The sequence below is a fragment of the Falco cherrug genome, chromosome 1, assembly GCF_023634085.1.
Source record: "Falco cherrug isolate bFalChe1 chromosome 1, bFalChe1.pri, whole genome shotgun sequence".
NCBI classification, from domain to species: domain Eukaryota; kingdom Metazoa; phylum Chordata; class Aves; order Falconiformes; family Falconidae; genus Falco; species Falco cherrug.
Genome location: NC_073697.1, coordinates 25,112,974 through 25,129,426, shown reverse-complemented (window position 1 = coordinate 25,129,426; position 16,453 = coordinate 25,112,974). Strand labels below are relative to the sequence as shown.

Genomic DNA, 16,453 nt, shown 5'->3' with positions numbered 1-16,453 from the left:
GGAGGTACAGGGTCACGCTCTGCAGGAGGCATCTTGCATCGTGATGCGTGTAGTCTAACCCACGAAAGTATTGACACCTCTAAAGAATTGCTGCTGCCTTTCTGCAAGGCTTTTGAAGGTCCAAGAAATTAGTATTAAACAGACTGTACAGACAATCCCTGAGCCTCAAACAAATAGGGTGTGTTTGTTTCTTTAAAATTCCCCAAAAGTCAGATTCTCTTTTCTCTCTGTCTTTATCTTTTACATATATACAACGTGGGTGTAGATAATCCTTGTACCTTTTTGATTTCTTTTCTACCAGGCTAATTTCTCTTTCTATAAAGTGTACACTACTGATACTGTTTGTTGTATTGGGGAGCACGTAACAATAAAGTCTTTAACATAACAAGTCTTTCTCTGGTTTCATTCACCTGGTTTTTTTTTTTTCATTTTTAGGTTTCATCTTTTGCAAAGCAAAGGGCAATTTACACTGGCACAACCTTTACTGTCTTGGTAAAAAGCTCATTTGAATTAACTAATCAACTTGATTTTTTAGAAACAGGAGGTCGTCCTTTTACCGCTGGAGAGGGCAGGTTGCAAAGAAGCTGGGAGGGAAAGGAAAGCGTCCATTTCCAGTGATCCAAAGACTCCCTAGTACACGTGTGAGCATCTAGGTAGCAGCTCCAACCCTTTTTTCAAGAACATGTAACATTTGGGGCTTGGCTTTTTGAGAAAAGCTGTCTAAGGGGTTCCGTGCCAGACAAACAGGAGACAGCTGCCCTCTTCTCCTTTACCTGGAAATGTTTTTTGAGCTGATGGGATTTCAGATCTGCGCCAGACGCTAATGACCAAAAAAACTCCACCTCACCCTCGTTATTTTAAAACAACTGCATGTTTTAAGAAGAGTCCTGGCCTTCTGGTCTATGTATCTGCAACAAGTTTTGAGACCGCCCACTCTCAAATGCCTCCTTTGATATAATTGCTGTGTTTCTTGTTTACCCCAAGTCACAATGTCCCTGTGCCCAGAAGACAGCACGATGCAGGGACAAGGGGGGACACATGAGGGGCAGCATCCTTGCGAGCAGGCGCACAGCCCTGCTGAGCCAGGCTTGTGCTTGCGGAAGGAAAGGCAACTCATGTCACGGTGCCCACGCTCCGGTTCAGCCACCCAAGGCAGGTCACGCTGCTGTTGCTCCAAAAGGCTGGTGACAATTTTTCTGTGGTTCTGGTTGCCCGATTTTGAGAACAGTAGATCTGGACTGGAACTTCTAGGGAAAAGGGAATCTGGTAAGAAAACAGGGAGGTCTTCATCTCAGAGGTGGAATCTAGAGGAACTTTGGGATTTTAACCGAGTCTACAAAAACTTTGGGTCTTTAACCTAGCAGAAGAGAAGCTGAGAGGGAGATCTAATTGCTGCTACAGGTTCTGGTGCGGTGGCTTGTGCTGGAATTGGCCAGTAGTGTTTCGGTATTTGGTCGGTAATTACTGATTTTAATGCTAAATTATGTCACAAAAAACCACTAAGTGACATTATTTTTTTTAAAAAGGGGGGTGAGCAAACCAGAAAATTAATACCAAGAGGCTTGTCATGTGAAGGGGCAGGGTTGGGGGGAGATTCCCTCAGCCCCGGGTGTTTGATCTGTCTCTCAGCACCCCAGGAAAGCCAAAACCCTTGTGCCCGACCAGTCTGTTGGTCCCATTACAGGGACCCTTCACTGAGCAGTCCCGCTGGATCGGGGGGTGATTCGACTGCCTCGGTCAGGGAAACATGGCAGCAGCATCAGGGAGACCCTCAGTGGGTCTGCCCGCTTTATTCAAGTATGTTACCTGCTGCCAGCAACTGCTAGCACCCACAGAAGACTCACACTAACAGTTTACAGAATAACACTCTTTATTAATATAATCATAACAAATTAGGGTTTGCGATTGCTGGTGATGGCGACTGTCTGCAAAAACAAGCTTGACATGATATACAACCCAACTACATACAGCTAACCTGTAATCACTGATAACAGCCAGCGTGAGAGTTACTTAGCGCGCATAGAACAAAGTCCTTACCCAATAGCATCCCTATGGGGGGAGAAGACAAGTTCAGCCCATCAACCGATCCCAGAAGTTACGATGGAGTCTCCCCTAACTTCTCCCCTCATCTGTCCACCTTTTATACATCACAGCACATTGCATATGCATTATCATACATAGGACTGATTACAAGTTTCTCGCTTCCCATACAATCAGGGCACATCCCCAGGCAGCACTGCTGAGGGTCTCTGCTAACTCCGCACACTCTCCAAGCAGGGTTTGCCTCTTTCAGGGGGGCTATTTGAGTTGGAGGTTGCGATGTCCCGCTGCCACAATTACCTTTGTCCTATTTTCAACTCGTTTTCAGTTGATGTCAGTGGGTTGCAACACTTTATCGTCCTGCTTCCTCTCATAGCTAGAACTTTCCTCACTGGAAGGCTTCTTTCTGCATAACTTAGATAACAGTGTTCTTTTCACTATCTGTCCTTTGTTTCTCATCCCCCCAAGGCTGACTCCCTTGATTAGAAATCCCTTCATTCATAACAACTTCAGATTGACTCAGACTGACCTAGCTTTGCGAACACTGAATCACAGTTGGGTAATCTGGGAGCTTAGACAACAATTCCCCCCCGTCTGGACTGATTTCAGTCCAGGACTGGTCCATTTCCATCACATTTAGGTGGAGCTTGAGTGACTCTGGTCATAGATATCGTTGTTACTGATTGCTATCACGTACCCAGTGAGGTGCAGGCAGGTAACTTTGGGGTGGAGGTGTGCGTTAGTATTGCAATGAGATTATTTCATCTAAGGAAAGTAATTTCACCACAATGGTCAGTTCAGCAATGGACATCATCTCATATATTCTTCATGTGAGAACTGCTATGAAGCTTACCAGACCGTCAGATTCCTCTTGCTGCAGGGAGCACGACAGAGCCTGGCTGCGGTGTCTCTGCTCCGCTCCACCCTCTGTCATTCCCGTCAGCATGTGCTGAGCTGGCAGGATGCACTGTCTGGGGAGCTGTGGTGATGTAGATTCCGTGCATGCCAGCTGTCCTGAAAGGCAGAGCTGTATTTTACTCTGAAAAAAGCTTTCTGTGATATTACGCTTCTATTAGGACCCAATTTTCTCTAATTCCCCCTCCCCAAGGTGATTTTCCCACCAGGCCAAATTTCCAACCCACTGCCTTGACAAGAGAAGTTCGTATCACTCAGTTTGGCTTCAGGTTTCAGCTAAACCTCTGTGTTCCGCCGAGAATTACGTTCACCAAGTAGGTTCTTGACAGTTTTAAGCCAGGCAAGTAAATCTGAAGTGCCTAGTTGAATTCGCATTCTTGTAGAGAGCACTAATACTAACACTTAGTACTAATACATAGGCAAGAGTATTTAAAAAATTCTATTTAAGCACCACTTGAGAGTCCTAAAAAGCTCTATTAATCAAAGTTCAATAGGCAACCTGTTAGGTAAATGGTGTGTTATTGGCAGGAACAACAGTTGTAAACTGGGCTGGTTTTCCACTTCTGGAACTGCTCGGGGAATGACAATACCTGAGAGGTATCTGTTCTAATGGGAAACTGCAACTTCAACTGCTCTCGCAACTTCCAGGTGCTGCCAGATGAGAGCTTGTTAAAACACTGCTGAAAAAATCCTGCAAGGCCCACACAGGTAGTTTTTCATGTGACAGAATTCAGGTGTTCATTCTCTTAAAACAGAAATATAATTATATAAATATTAAACAAAATATAAATATTACATAAGATATAATTTAAAACTCTAATAGTTTTTTGAAGTATTAGCGAGAGGTATCTGAAAAGACAATTTAAGCCTGCCATCGTTTGAATTGTCATTAAGGCAGAGAGATTCCAGCAGCTTTACCCAGTATCTTGGGAAGATGCCAACCATCTAGATTCAAAATAGAAGTCCTTTTCCTTTTTGAGGTTGTAGAATGTACAAAGGAAGTTCAGGCTTAGGGAAACTGATCACACTTGCATGTATTATTCACTTCGGGTTTTCCCTGGTTTTCTGAAGGAAAGGTTGTGCCAAATGTCCAATCCCTCACATGGCAGGTGTCGCACGGACTGCGCCTTGTTCATTGCAGCAAAAAGCGGGGGGAAAGCCTCTGTTTTAAATTTTGTGTGGAAGTCTCTCGGTTCAGAAGGCATTAAGATAAGGGAGCGCTGATGGTGGAGATGGAACCAGCACACCCAGCTGGGTTATTTAGCAACAGCCTGTGAAGTGTCAGCTTCTAGGTAAGGTGTCCTCTTAGGGAGGCCAAAGGGTGGGCAGAGGGGGCAGCCAGTGGCAGGAAGGACGGAGACAGCAAAGCAATCTCGGCTTTCCAGGACTGGGGGGTTGGAGTTACGTGGAAGACCCTGTGCAGGAAGGCAGTGCTTTAGAAGGATCAATCAGCAAAATCACATCCTATTATTCAGACAAATAAATCGCCATCTGCTAACCCACAGAAATACCTTCTCTTATTTATTATTTGTGTTTCAGGCTCTGCGTGTGAGGTCTTGTTGAACCGATTGAGTTTTAGGACCACATGACAGTGCTGATGTGGAAAGGAAATCCCCGTCCTTAGTTATGGGGTATATAATATAATGTATGGGGTACATAGTATTCTATGTTATGGAGAATATAAACTCTTTCCTTCTTCATAGATGAAGATGATTCCCAGGCTGCTCTAGGAGAGCTTTCTTCCCTTTTAGTTACAGTATTTTTTCACACTAGCTAATATTTTATTTAAAAAAAAAAAAAAAAAAAAAACAAACAAACAAACAAAAAACACCACCTGGGACAGAAGTGGAGATGTGATCCCTGTGATGCTGCTGAAGAAGCTGCAGTAGTTCAGGATGGGTAAGAGCTTTTTATCTTTGTCACTTGGTGTTCATTTTACAAGGGTAAATTTCTTTGGGGTACAATGCACAACATTTTAGCCAGTTACTTTTACTTCTGTTCCACATCATAAGTGAAGCGCAAAACCCCTTTGAAATTTGGTGGGTCATCAATCCAAATGTATGCACACGTAAAAGAACAGTGATTTACTCTGTAGGGATGAGTCACAGCTACTCCTTTCCCTCCTTGGAATGACTGCGTTGCATTGAACATGACGATTGCATGGGTATTCGTGAAATCAAAATTACAATAGTCCAACTAAATTAATTTCCTGTGTTTCATGGTACGCAGGTCCTGGACCCAGACACCAAAGGGTACAAGAGGAGCTCTTAGGTTCTAGTACCAATCCTAAATGACTTAACTATCTCTACAGAACTGAAGGCAAGGAAGAAACAGACCTTCCTACACTCAGTTTGTCCCAAGCCATTGCTACGCTCCTGTAAGAGACGGGAGAGCACAGGCCACTTCCCACATGAGGGTGGCTCTGTGAGACAAGCCTCTTCATGTAGAAACTTGAACACATTTTAATAGCACCATTAAAGAAAAAAGAAATGTAAAACTTAAAATGGCAACTCACTGTCCTCCTTTTATTTCCTAGGAAACCTAGTGCACAGGGGAAGGTGAGCTGGAACAGCCTGGCCATGTAGCCCAGGTTGTTCTTTCTTGCTGTAGTCAAAAATGGACTACAAAAAAAGAATATACGAGCAAGGGACACATAAGATGACCGTCTGTCCCCTGGTAGCCTTCCCCCTCCACGGGCCATGTATTCACAACCCCTTACAAAATTCTGGGTAGTTACAGTTAACAGATCTGAAAATGCAGGGCCGAATTCTCTTCCCCCAGTGGTTTTTACATCAGGTACTCTCTGGGTGTGACATCAGTGCAGGTGGCTCAAGTTATTGCAGTGCCAGTTGAGGAGGCTTATGCTCCTGAGGAAAAGCAATCACTTTTTAATGTGTCATTGGCAACTAGTAACGTTTAACATGCTTCCAGGCTCCCGTGACTTGGGAAGGAGGTACTGCTATAAATCACTGATAATTATACAGGAAAGCTGTTTAAAACTGAGGCGTGCTTTCTGAGCCTAAGTAAATGCATTTTGAAAGTCCTAAGTGTCTTGCTTAATCTCCTGTGTCACTTGCAGTGGCCGAGAATCTCTCAGCTGTTTCCAAGTCATTAGTGAAGAGGGGCTAAAAGCAAAGTAATCCGGACTCTCTTAGGAGAAACACGTAGGCAGATCACCCAGACCTCTGCAGGTAAATGCAGACGTGAAGCTTTCTCTCGCCTGAAATCCAAAGTATGCATGAAAAGCCAAAAGCATCTTTACAGGAGCCTTACCTTTGCTTGTTAGATGTTGGGGGAAAAAAACCCACGTAAGGCTACATCTCTCTCGGTGTCTTTCTGTGACCTTCCTCCAACTCTGAGCAAGGGGAATTTTCCTCCTGAAGGTGAGCCTGACATCACTGCAGTGGCTGTTCTTGATTTGGGGAGACCTGGAAGGGTGCAAAGGCATGAAAACTGGTCCTTTCAGGACTTGGAGTGCAGAATGATGATGGATGAGGACAAAGGCTGGTTTTCCTGTTGCCTCACTCCCCTCTCTGCACTTGGATATTTCCTTCTGGTTAGAGACTAGATCCTAGCTGGGTGTTTTCCAGGAAGCAGTGGACAGTGGTGGCAGGAGTTAGAGACAAATTCGTGCCCCGAGGTGGAAAGCCTGCCACCAGCCTGGCTGGACTCACAGCTTCTTCCCTGGGGATGCCCTCATACCCTATGCCTTAGGTTCCTGCCATGCTTGAAAGAGATCTACATGCATGCATCCACTCACGCTGCCCCGTACAGCAGCTGGCGAGAGGGATGCAGAAGACGAACAGTAAGCGCCTTGTTCCTTCCTCTCCCAGGCATTCACAAAGCAGGCCAGCCCATCGCTAACATTGCTCCAAATTCCTATTTAATGTCTCCCCCCAGCACACTCCATCGCTTGTGTGCATGGGACCCAACCCGCGGCCTGGGGAGCCCCGGCCCCGCTGGGGACTGTGGAATCAAAGGTCGGGCCCGTGGCTGCCCGGGGCCTCCGGGCCCAGCTCTTGCGCGGTGGTGCTGGGGCCCGGGCTTCTGGGGCCGGTCTTGGGGCTCCCGAGCAGAGCCGTGCCAGGGTGCAGGGGCCAGTTCGGGTCGGGGACAGCGAGTGAGTGCAGCGGCTCCAGGGCGCTGGGTTGGGGCAGGCACCAAGCCTGGGAAACGGAGACCCGGTCCGGTGAGTCCAGGCTCAGGAATGGGGGCTGAAGCCCCTGTGGGTCTGGGGCTCAAAGCTGGGCTTGTTGTGCCAGGTTCGGCACTCAGAAGTGGGGACAAAGAAGTCTTGTGTGCCAGAGGCTTGAAGCCAGGCTCATTGGGCCAGTGTTGGGTTTCAGAAACTAAGTCCTGTTTTGGGGTCAAACGCAGAAGCTACGCCCTGCATTTGGGGGGCTCAAAACAAGGCTCACATGGCCAGATTCTGGGCTCCAATGGGCACACAAGTCTTGTGTGTTTGGGCTCAGAAACAGGGACCAAGGCTGTTTTGGGGGCTTTAAGGCAGGCTCATTGGGCCAACTTTGGGGTGCAGGAACAGAGACAAAGTGCTGCATTTTGAGGGATTGAAGCCAGGCTCATTGGGCCAGGTTTAGAAACAGAGACACGTGCTGTGCCTTGGAGTCTTGGCACTCAGCTCATTTGGTCAATTTGCGGGTTCGGAGACTAAGTCCTGTGTTTTACTGTCTTGAAACCAGGGTCACTAAACCGGTTTTTGGGCTCACAAGGAGAGACCGAGTGCTGTGTCTGAGGGGCTTGAAGCAGAGCCTGAGCCCTGTGTGCCTGGGGCTTCAGACTGCGCTCGTGTGCCCAGCGCTGGAGCCAAGCACGTGGGCTCAGTCTGTCCCACGCTTTAGTGCTCAGGAACAGAGACCAGGTCCCATGTTTTGGGGGCAGGACAGGAGCCACTCTTGTCAGGGATGGGACTGGGCAGGAGATACAGCATGCGGGGCCCGTATGGCTGTTGCTAGTTCATGGTTTGAGCAGGGGCTGATCCTGTGGCTGAAATGGGGAGCTGCTGGGGAGTGCCAGCCCCATGAACCAAGCTGCAGCTGCTGCTCCTCTAGATGGGACCCCAGAGAATCAGTGCCAAAACCCGCTGTGAAAGTCACCAGGCCCTGGATGGGCACCCACAGGGGGTCCTGTGCCAGGGGGAGGGCAACAAACTGCTCTCCCCAGCTGGCCTGCGTGCTTGCCCCAGGGCGGAGGAGTGGAGCAGGACCCAGAGCCTGTCCATCCCGCACCCACTGAGGAGAGGGGCTGGCAGCCAAAGTGCACACCCACAAGAGGAAATGCTTGCTCAGCCACATTGGGGCACCCCAAACGTGGGTTCATCCAGGGTTCTCACACCCTTCCAAGGCTCAGGACCAGCATATTTGCCTCGTCACTGGCACCCACGCTGTGAACTGCTGACCACAGATAAACTTGGTGGAGCAGCTCTATTTCTGCAGCATTCATGCTAGTTCTCTGTTGATCCAGATGCCCCTGGAGTCCACCTTGCCAGAGCCGCTTCTCTGCAACACCAGCCAATGCCAGGAGGATTGCAAAGCCACATCAGAGAGGCCAGCACTACCTCGGATGTTCGAGGTGTCCTTTATCCCTCAGGGATAGCTCTCAGCTCCCACAAATCAAAGTCCGTGTGTCCAAGACCAGGCCATCCTTTGGCTGAGGTATCTGCTACAGCCCTAGGCCCCCAGCAATGTCACCGCAGCCACCACTGAAGTTCCCACTTGCCAGCAGCTCCTGAGCCTCAGCTGCTTCCCCTGAGCCGCGGTTGCCCCCATGCTGGCAGCCCTGCGAGCAAGCGGCTGTTGTGCCTGGCACACAGCAGAGCTCTGCGGAGCTGCCAGAGCACAGGCAGCACAGCAACCACAGCTCCTGCCGCTGGGAAACTTCAGGGCCAGCAGTCAGTGCAGTGTCTGCCCCGGTCACTCACGGGCTCGCAGCAAGAAACCAGTGACTGAGAGACTGTGGGGCCAGGCGTGTGGATGGAAAGGGCTTGGGGAGGGACGAGTGACAATAAAACACTCAGTTTTTGGGGAGGGAGAGAAAAGCACGGTAAAAAAACGTGCAATGACTGCTGTGCAAAGTCAAAACTTTTTACCTTTAGTCTTCAGTTTTAACTTTACATCTTAACCTTAACACATGGCTAGCAAGCGCACACAGGAGACTGAGAACAGCTGCTTAAACATATCGGCAAGTAAACTGTGTTCACCAAAAGCTAAAGTATTAAACAAAAATGCATTTAACAACACCCTTGAACTCATCAGAAGCTGCTGCAGAAAGGCTGTTCTTGCTCAGGTGACCCAAAGAACTGCCAGAGCAGTTCTGGTCCTGGCCCTGCTGCCCCCAGCCATGCAGGTATCTAATTCCACCAACCCCAGCCCTGGCCTGCTGGGAAGCAGCTGCAGCTCTGGGGTTTTTGAAGGGAGAAACAAAACCCATTCTGCAAAGAAGCTGCTGACGCCTGAAGCTGGGAACAAGAAACTGGACAAACACCGGTAATGGAAGACTTTGGCATTCAGGTGCATCCAGGTCTTGGTGGTCGTCCTCCTGCTGCCTTTTATTTACCATGATTAGGGCAGTAAGGAGCTGCTTCCCCACTTTGGAGAGCCCTAGAAAGTTCTGACAGTCCATCTCTCATCCGCTCTGTGGATTTGGATGCTGAGACCGTGCCCCCAGGGAACGCCCCAACAGTGCAGCCCAAACCATCCCAGCCTGTCCAGGGCTGGAGATGGGCACAGCCCAGAACAATCAAGATCAAATGGCTCATATGGGGATCATGACAAACCCAGCAGTACTTGTGCGACACAGGGACCATAAAATCTGCCCCAGATGCCTGAACTCCACCCAAGGAGACCTCAGAGATGGCACCTGCAGCTGCACCGCCCTCCCCAAAGTCCCCATCCCCCAAGCCTGCACAGGCGGACACGAAGTGCAGCAAACAGGTTTGTGTTGCCAACAGGCAGCGTGAAGGGCCCTGTGCCCCAAAGTGGGGCAGGACATGCTGCCCACCCAACATACACATCACTGCCGACCCCCAGTAAGTGGTATGGAACAGGGACAGGCGTTTTGTCCCTGTCGGGAATCCCACCAGAGCCCAGATCCCCATGCTGACAGGCAGGCATAGTGACTCTCACACTGACGCAGAGGGGGTGAAGGGCGAGCAGTGCCCGCCTGTCCCACACCTTGTTCATGGTGTCACCCCAGGGGTACAACACATGAAACAAGGCCCCAGGGCGAGCACAGCATGGGAGATGGGGCTCGGTGATCCCTGGCACCCACAGCCAGGAACAAGCGCAGCCGCAGCTCCTGGGATGAGAAGCTGGGCACAAGCCCCCCACCCGCCACCATGGGGGCTCTTCACAGGGGATGTCACCCGCAGCCACCCTGCAGACCTTGTGCCCAGGGTTGCTCCCTGCGTGTCCTCCGGGCACAGGGTCCTGCACCCCCGGCTCAGCCCCGCGGGGCTGCCCAAGAGACAGGGCTGCCCCCCCCTCCCGCCCAACTCGAGGGTCCCACCAGCCCCACTCTGCCCAGCCAGGCCCAACACCCCCTGCCCCAACCCCGCTGGGGCGCAGACACCCCCAGCCCGGGCGCCGCCTCAGACCCGGCCTGGGCCCGGCCGCCCCCAGCAGCCATCACCGGGCCCTGCCTGGGCCCAGCCCCCCCTCAGCGTGGCCGGGCCAGGGGTGCACCGGGAGCACGGTGGGGCCCCCAGGTCGCTCGGACTTGGGCCCCGGAGCCCTGGGCACGGCAGGTCTCCTGCCCCCCAGCCAGGGCTCCCCCGCTCTCCTCAGGCCGGGGACCCCCTTCAGTCCCGGTGCCCCCTCCCCCCGTGCCGGCCGGCGCTGCTCCCGCGGAGGCGGCGCCCCTGGCGGCGGCGGGCGGCACTGCGCCGCCCTGCCCGTTGAGGCCTCGCAGCAGCGAGCAGCCGTCGCAGCGCCTCCGAGGACGAGCCGATGGCGAGGCGGGCGGGAGCAGCCCCTGCCGGGGCGCCGCCTAGCGGCGGGGGCGCATCCCCACAAGCAGCCCCGCGGGGCGGGGGCGGGCCTGGCGCTCTAACCTTTAATTTGATAAGTAATTCTGCTTCCAGAATGTGAGTAGCGCCTTCTCTGGCTCTGCCTGGCCCCGCGTAGCCCACCAAGGCCCAGAAGGCAGGGGCCGTGCTCCCTGCGCCTTCCCCAGGCCCTGCTGCAGGCCCGCTCCCGCAAGGCCTGTGGTGCTCCGTGCCGGCAGTGGGAAGGCGGCGAGGGAAGGGAGCACACGCTGTCCTGTGGAAGGTGCTCGGGCACCTTGCCACCCAAAAATGTGCTGACTGTTGGCCTCTCATAGCATCCACCTGGCCCGTGCAGACCCCTTCCCGGACAGGGCCCGACTGCTTGTTGTTGAGCACAAGAGCAGAATAAGGGCTGGTGTTTCAGACGGGACGGCCTTTAGCTAACCGCTGCCTGACGGAGGGACCTCTAAGGTTGCTAGTTGTTGTTGAGGCTGTTCATTTTTGTGTCTGGGTACCTGTTTTCAATGCACGTTACTTGCAGAAGGGGTAACATACAGCAGCAAGATGGAGGAAGAAAAAAAAATGTGACATTTTGTGACACTTGGGAGCGGAGAGCAGAGACCCGAGCTTCCACTTCTCTCCAAGCAGAGCAAGCTGTCAGGACAAAGCAGGCTTCGCTGGGAAGGAGATCTGAGGACACACTAATCCAACCCCACAGATCATTAATAACATCCAAGGCAGTCAACAACACTACACTGCCTGTGTCTGCTACAGGGACAACAGGGGAGCCAGCAAGAATTTGCAGAGAAAACAAGTGCCGTACCTGGAGTCAGGTACTGTGAGGAAATAATTTCAGGGCTGCCCAGAGGACCTGGAAGCCCAATTGCTGTTAGTTTTGGCGAAAAATGAGTAACTCTCACCCTAAAGCAATGGTGTAGCAGCAGAAAGAAACGCAGAGAAGTCAGTTTTGTACTAAGGGAGAACAAGTTACATATTCTTTGGAGACAGATGTGTCCATCCTGCAAATAAAAGAACACTGACAGAAGAAACAATCTACAGATTGGTGTCAGTCTGCCCCCAGGAAGGTTAAACATAGAAATGAACCCAAAAGACAGGTTTGCAATTGTAGCAAGTTTCAGCTTAGTATGTGGTCATTCCCTTCTAAGCCACAGTAAGTCAGTAAAACATCTTTCATAGTAAGAAATTAAGGGAGGAATGAATGCACGCCTAAAATCCATCCCAGCTGGATTTCCAGCAGCAGCTGTCCTCCCTTATCTGCTCAGACTGAAGCCCAGCTGTTTTTTTTTTAAGATACTGTGTTTAGAAATGTGCTCAGAAGCATCCAGGACTTACCTGCACCTCTGATGTAGTCTCCCTTTAAGCTGAAATGCAGTTTTCAAGGCTGTCCAGCATAACATCACATTTGAGTAACAAAATCAAATGCTGAAGGTCTTAAGTATCTCAGATCAACTTTCTCTGCTGTTCTGCAGACATGCTACATCTGACATCCTAAACGCATGTATATCTGCACTGCTGAGCCCACCTAAGCTTCTGAACTTTGCTTCTAGAAGTAATGCTCCCCTCATTTCTTTTCGCTCCTAAAAAAGTCCATACTCCCCAGACAACAACACGGTCATCCCAGGCCCATTTTCCTCCCAACCCTGAGCAACCCATCTGACTCAAAATAAATCTCCAGTTACAGCTAATGTCCCTAGCTATAGAAAATTACTATAGCCAAAAATAATTTCTTTTGAATTCTTGTCTAACGAAAGATGGAGAGAAAGGGCAGCTATGTGAAACCAGAGGGGAAAAGAGTATGAAGTGTAAAAGCTGGCCAGTTTAGGTTTTGAAATTCCACTCAAGAAACCTTTCCCAGTGTTGGCTCTATTCTTGCCTGCACAGGTCAGAGCTTATATTTGCTCACACCATGTCAGGATGGCTATCTCACTGGCTTCACTGAGAGTTCAGGATTCGCAAAGGAAGCATTTTTTCAAGATGAAAAAAATCCCATATTAAGAATATTTGGGGGTGTGTAGAGGAATGAAGCTGGGTTAATTAACATTGATAATATACAGCTGTGGGCTGGCTTGGGGGTGGGTTGGCTGATGTGGATAAGGTGCAGCTGTGACTGTTGAGTGGTTCCTGCTAAGTAGTTAAATAGCTCTAAGGACTGTATGAAGGGCAGGCAATGGAGAGAATTGTGGAAGAAGCAGAGGGAGGGTGTGGGTGCTGGTGCCCTAGAGGTAGGAGAGGCAAGGAGAAGGATGCAGCAGAGGCAAGAAGTAGGGTGGGCTTGCCTGAAGAGTATGGAGAACAGCAGGAACAGTAGATGAACTGTTGAAACCTTGTGGGGCATTGGTGGCTGTGCCAGGGCAAGGTGTGCTAACTACTTATTGAAGTTAATCTGGTATGTGATGGTAAAAGCCTTGTTGCAGCTGGCTAGTTTTGATAGAGCTGCAACAGGGGTGCTTTTTGCTTATGTTTTTTCCATTTAAAATGCTTTCTGTATTCCTACCTAAATGTGTTCATTGCCACCTTACACCCAAGAGGTACCCTTTCAACACTTTCTTGTAGCTGAACATGCCGGGGGGGGGGGTTTCCCGGTATTTACTTCTGAGGTTCAAGAACAGTGAAAAAGGAGATCCTGCCTCAGCATGTGCTGTGTGGGCTACACAATGGGGAGCTCTGTGTAGCTTCTGTCTTACAAAGGGTATCCTCTTCCAGTCCTTCAGCAGCATCTCTGTGAATTCGTTTTAAATTAACTTTTCCTGAAGGTGTGGGCTTTGACTAATAGAGATTATTCCAGGTGAAGGCTCTCTAATACTCCAGGGAACTTTAAAAACCACCACCTCCATCAGAAGTACTTCATGTTGTGCTGTCCTATGATCCCACGAAGTTACTAACTCACTTGTACTTTCCTTGGGTTAATGAAGCCAGAGCTTCCTTCTTCCCTGATATTTCTTTCTGATGAGATCCCAGCCTTAACAACCAGAAATCATTGCTGCAGCATAAATCATGGCCTTACACTTAGTATGAAGTTTGATACCATTTTTTTTTTCCTTACCTGCCAAGGACTTTCTACCCTCTCAGCCAGTCCTCACGTAGTATGTTATGATGGCACACATGCCACTAACACTGTGCCTGAGAGGACACACAGGTGCTTTATTTGAAGATAAAAACAAAAGCACTCACCCTGAGCTTTTGTTTTGGGAGCTATTGATCCATTATAGAGGAGAGGAGATCATTACCCTCTGAGCCTGTCACAAGCATCTACAATGACATCCTATGTGACAGCAGTGTCACAGTCTGCTTCAGGACCTACAAGAAAAAAAGCAGGTCTATAACCGCAATCCCAAGTATAGTTCATCTCCAGCACAGCTACTTCCCCTTTAACAACTAAAAGGCTTTTAAATTAGGAGAAGAAATTAGGCCACAAGATAGCCCCACAATGCACCCATACTTTGTGAGCCATTCTGAGGAAAAGAAAGCAAATATTCACACCATCACATCCGTGAGCAACTCAGCCAGGACACAAATGTGAATCCTGCTCTGCTGGTTGAATACTCCCATGCCCAAGGCAGCAGTACATCGTGGTGTATGCACACACACAAAAACAGTGCTTCCAGCTGAACAGGAACATTTCAATATTTTCCTGGCAGAAAAGGCTTCTTTTCTGAAACACGAGAATGAGGTGTTTCAAATTTCAGATTATTTTTTTCCTTTGTCAGGCCAGATGGGACTGTTACAAGCGTATGAGGCGTATAACAAAATACACATACCTAATCTAAGTGTGAGATTGATGCTCCTATCCCTGTACAGAATCCACAGAGACCTCCTTGCCTCTGCTACAGCCATCTGTGCTGCTGGCTGAAAATCATGCCAGCCTGGTACTCCGGACGGGTCTGGGATCTGGAAAAGCTGAAACCGTTTCTCCCTTGTCTCTCTGTCTCCATACTTATTATTTGAAATGGGTCTTTCTACTTTCAGCTTGTTGATTGATTTGAAAGTAGGCAGACTGAAGTAGGTAAATCAGGTAGTAACAGTTCAGTTCATAGTCTGTGTCCATCAATTGTTTTCCTACTTGAGGAACAAAAAAAACCAGGACTGACCTCACCACATAGTCAGATCTAATGATATGGTTCAGAAAGACCACTGCATGTACGGTAACTGCTAACAGCACATGTACCACACACGCTTCTCACTGCTCACCCTCACTGTGTGTCACTACAGAGAAGATGCTTTGACATCTCCTAAACCGAGATGATGTTTCTGCCTCACTCTGAAGGACATTGACAGCCTTGCTGGGAAGCCGGCACTGGAGGTGTCAGTGAATATGTCAGAGCTGCTTGCTTTCAGCTGCTGATAGAGGCATTCAGAGCATCCCACCAGGTCCCCAGCACCAAATGGCCTCACCTGGAGCCTCCACCACCCACACACCCTGCCCTGATGTGGCACCAGCCCTGCATTTAAGCTCAGAGCAGCGGCCTTATTTCTCGCTTCAGCAGTAAGCATGTTGTAAATTTTCTTCTTTTCTTGTTTGTCTTGGTATTTTATTGCTGTCTTTATTCTTCTGCTTTTATTTGGGTAGTGGATTTGGGCTGCCTTTCATTTCTGCTTAGATACTGGGGGGTGGGGTGGTGGTGGCTGGTGTCCTGCTGTCATTAGGTTTGTTTGTCTTCCAGTTCTATTGCAATCTGTCTGCATTACCTGAGTTAGTGGCAGTATGTGACCTTTTTTTTTTTTATTAACTTCTACTGGCCAATAAAATAAAGCTAGAGCATGTTCTCTTTAAAGCATGCCTGTTAATTTCTAGACATAAGCAATAAGACAAAGTTATCAGTCTGATTATAGCATTAAGGTAGAACTCCTTGTTCTCCTGGTCTTTGGCAAGGTTTCTATTATGTCTTTAAGTATAGTTCAGCTAAAAGGGCTGTTTCAGCAACATGTACCCATGGAGGGGTACTGTGGGGAGGCCCCTGAGAGCAGGGGCATTTCTTCCAGTTTAAGTCAGAGCCCTGGAGCTTCTTTTCTTGCTCAGGATATGGGGATGTGACCTGGGCCTGGAGTACTTGTTGGCCTTCATAAGATTCCCTTCTTCCACCCTTTAGCCACATGAGGAGGGAGAAAGCTGTTAGTGATCGTGGTGGGATGAATACTACCAACTTGTGCCATAGGGTCTGGGTGAGAGTTGGATTTTGGGGAGGCAAAACCAGGTAAGGCAAAACCTGTAGCCTTGATTACAAGGGCCAAGTAGTGTAACCTGGGGCATATGGGCTTTTCTTTTTTCCCTTGGTTCCTGCTGCTGATTTAAAAGCTACCCTTGCCTTCTTTCCAGAGAAGCTTGGTCTAAATGCTATAGCTCAGCATGCAGGACAAGAGCTTGAGAGTTGCACGCTGTGCTGGGCAGCACTCAGTGCCTTGGGGGTGGCTCTGGACTGCTGCTTCCCCCAGCTGTGATGGCTTGGTGTGTGTAGCAGAGGGCTGGCATCTGCAGAG

The 16,453-nt window shown here is 49.5% G+C and overlaps 1 long non-coding RNA gene across 1 annotated transcript; it reads right to left on the bottom strand.

Moving 5' to 3' along the window:
* Positions 1 to 4,757: 4,757 nt before the first annotated feature.
* LOC129735291 (uncharacterized) lies at positions 4,758 to 14,358 on the bottom strand. The gene is made up of 2 exons (XR_008730713.1): positions 11,878 to 14,358; positions 4,758 to 6,383 (listed from the first exon to the last, which is right to left on the bottom strand). It is a non-coding gene; the product is annotated as an uncharacterized LOC129735291 (long non-coding RNA).
* Positions 14,359 to 16,453: the final 2,095 nt, after the last annotated feature.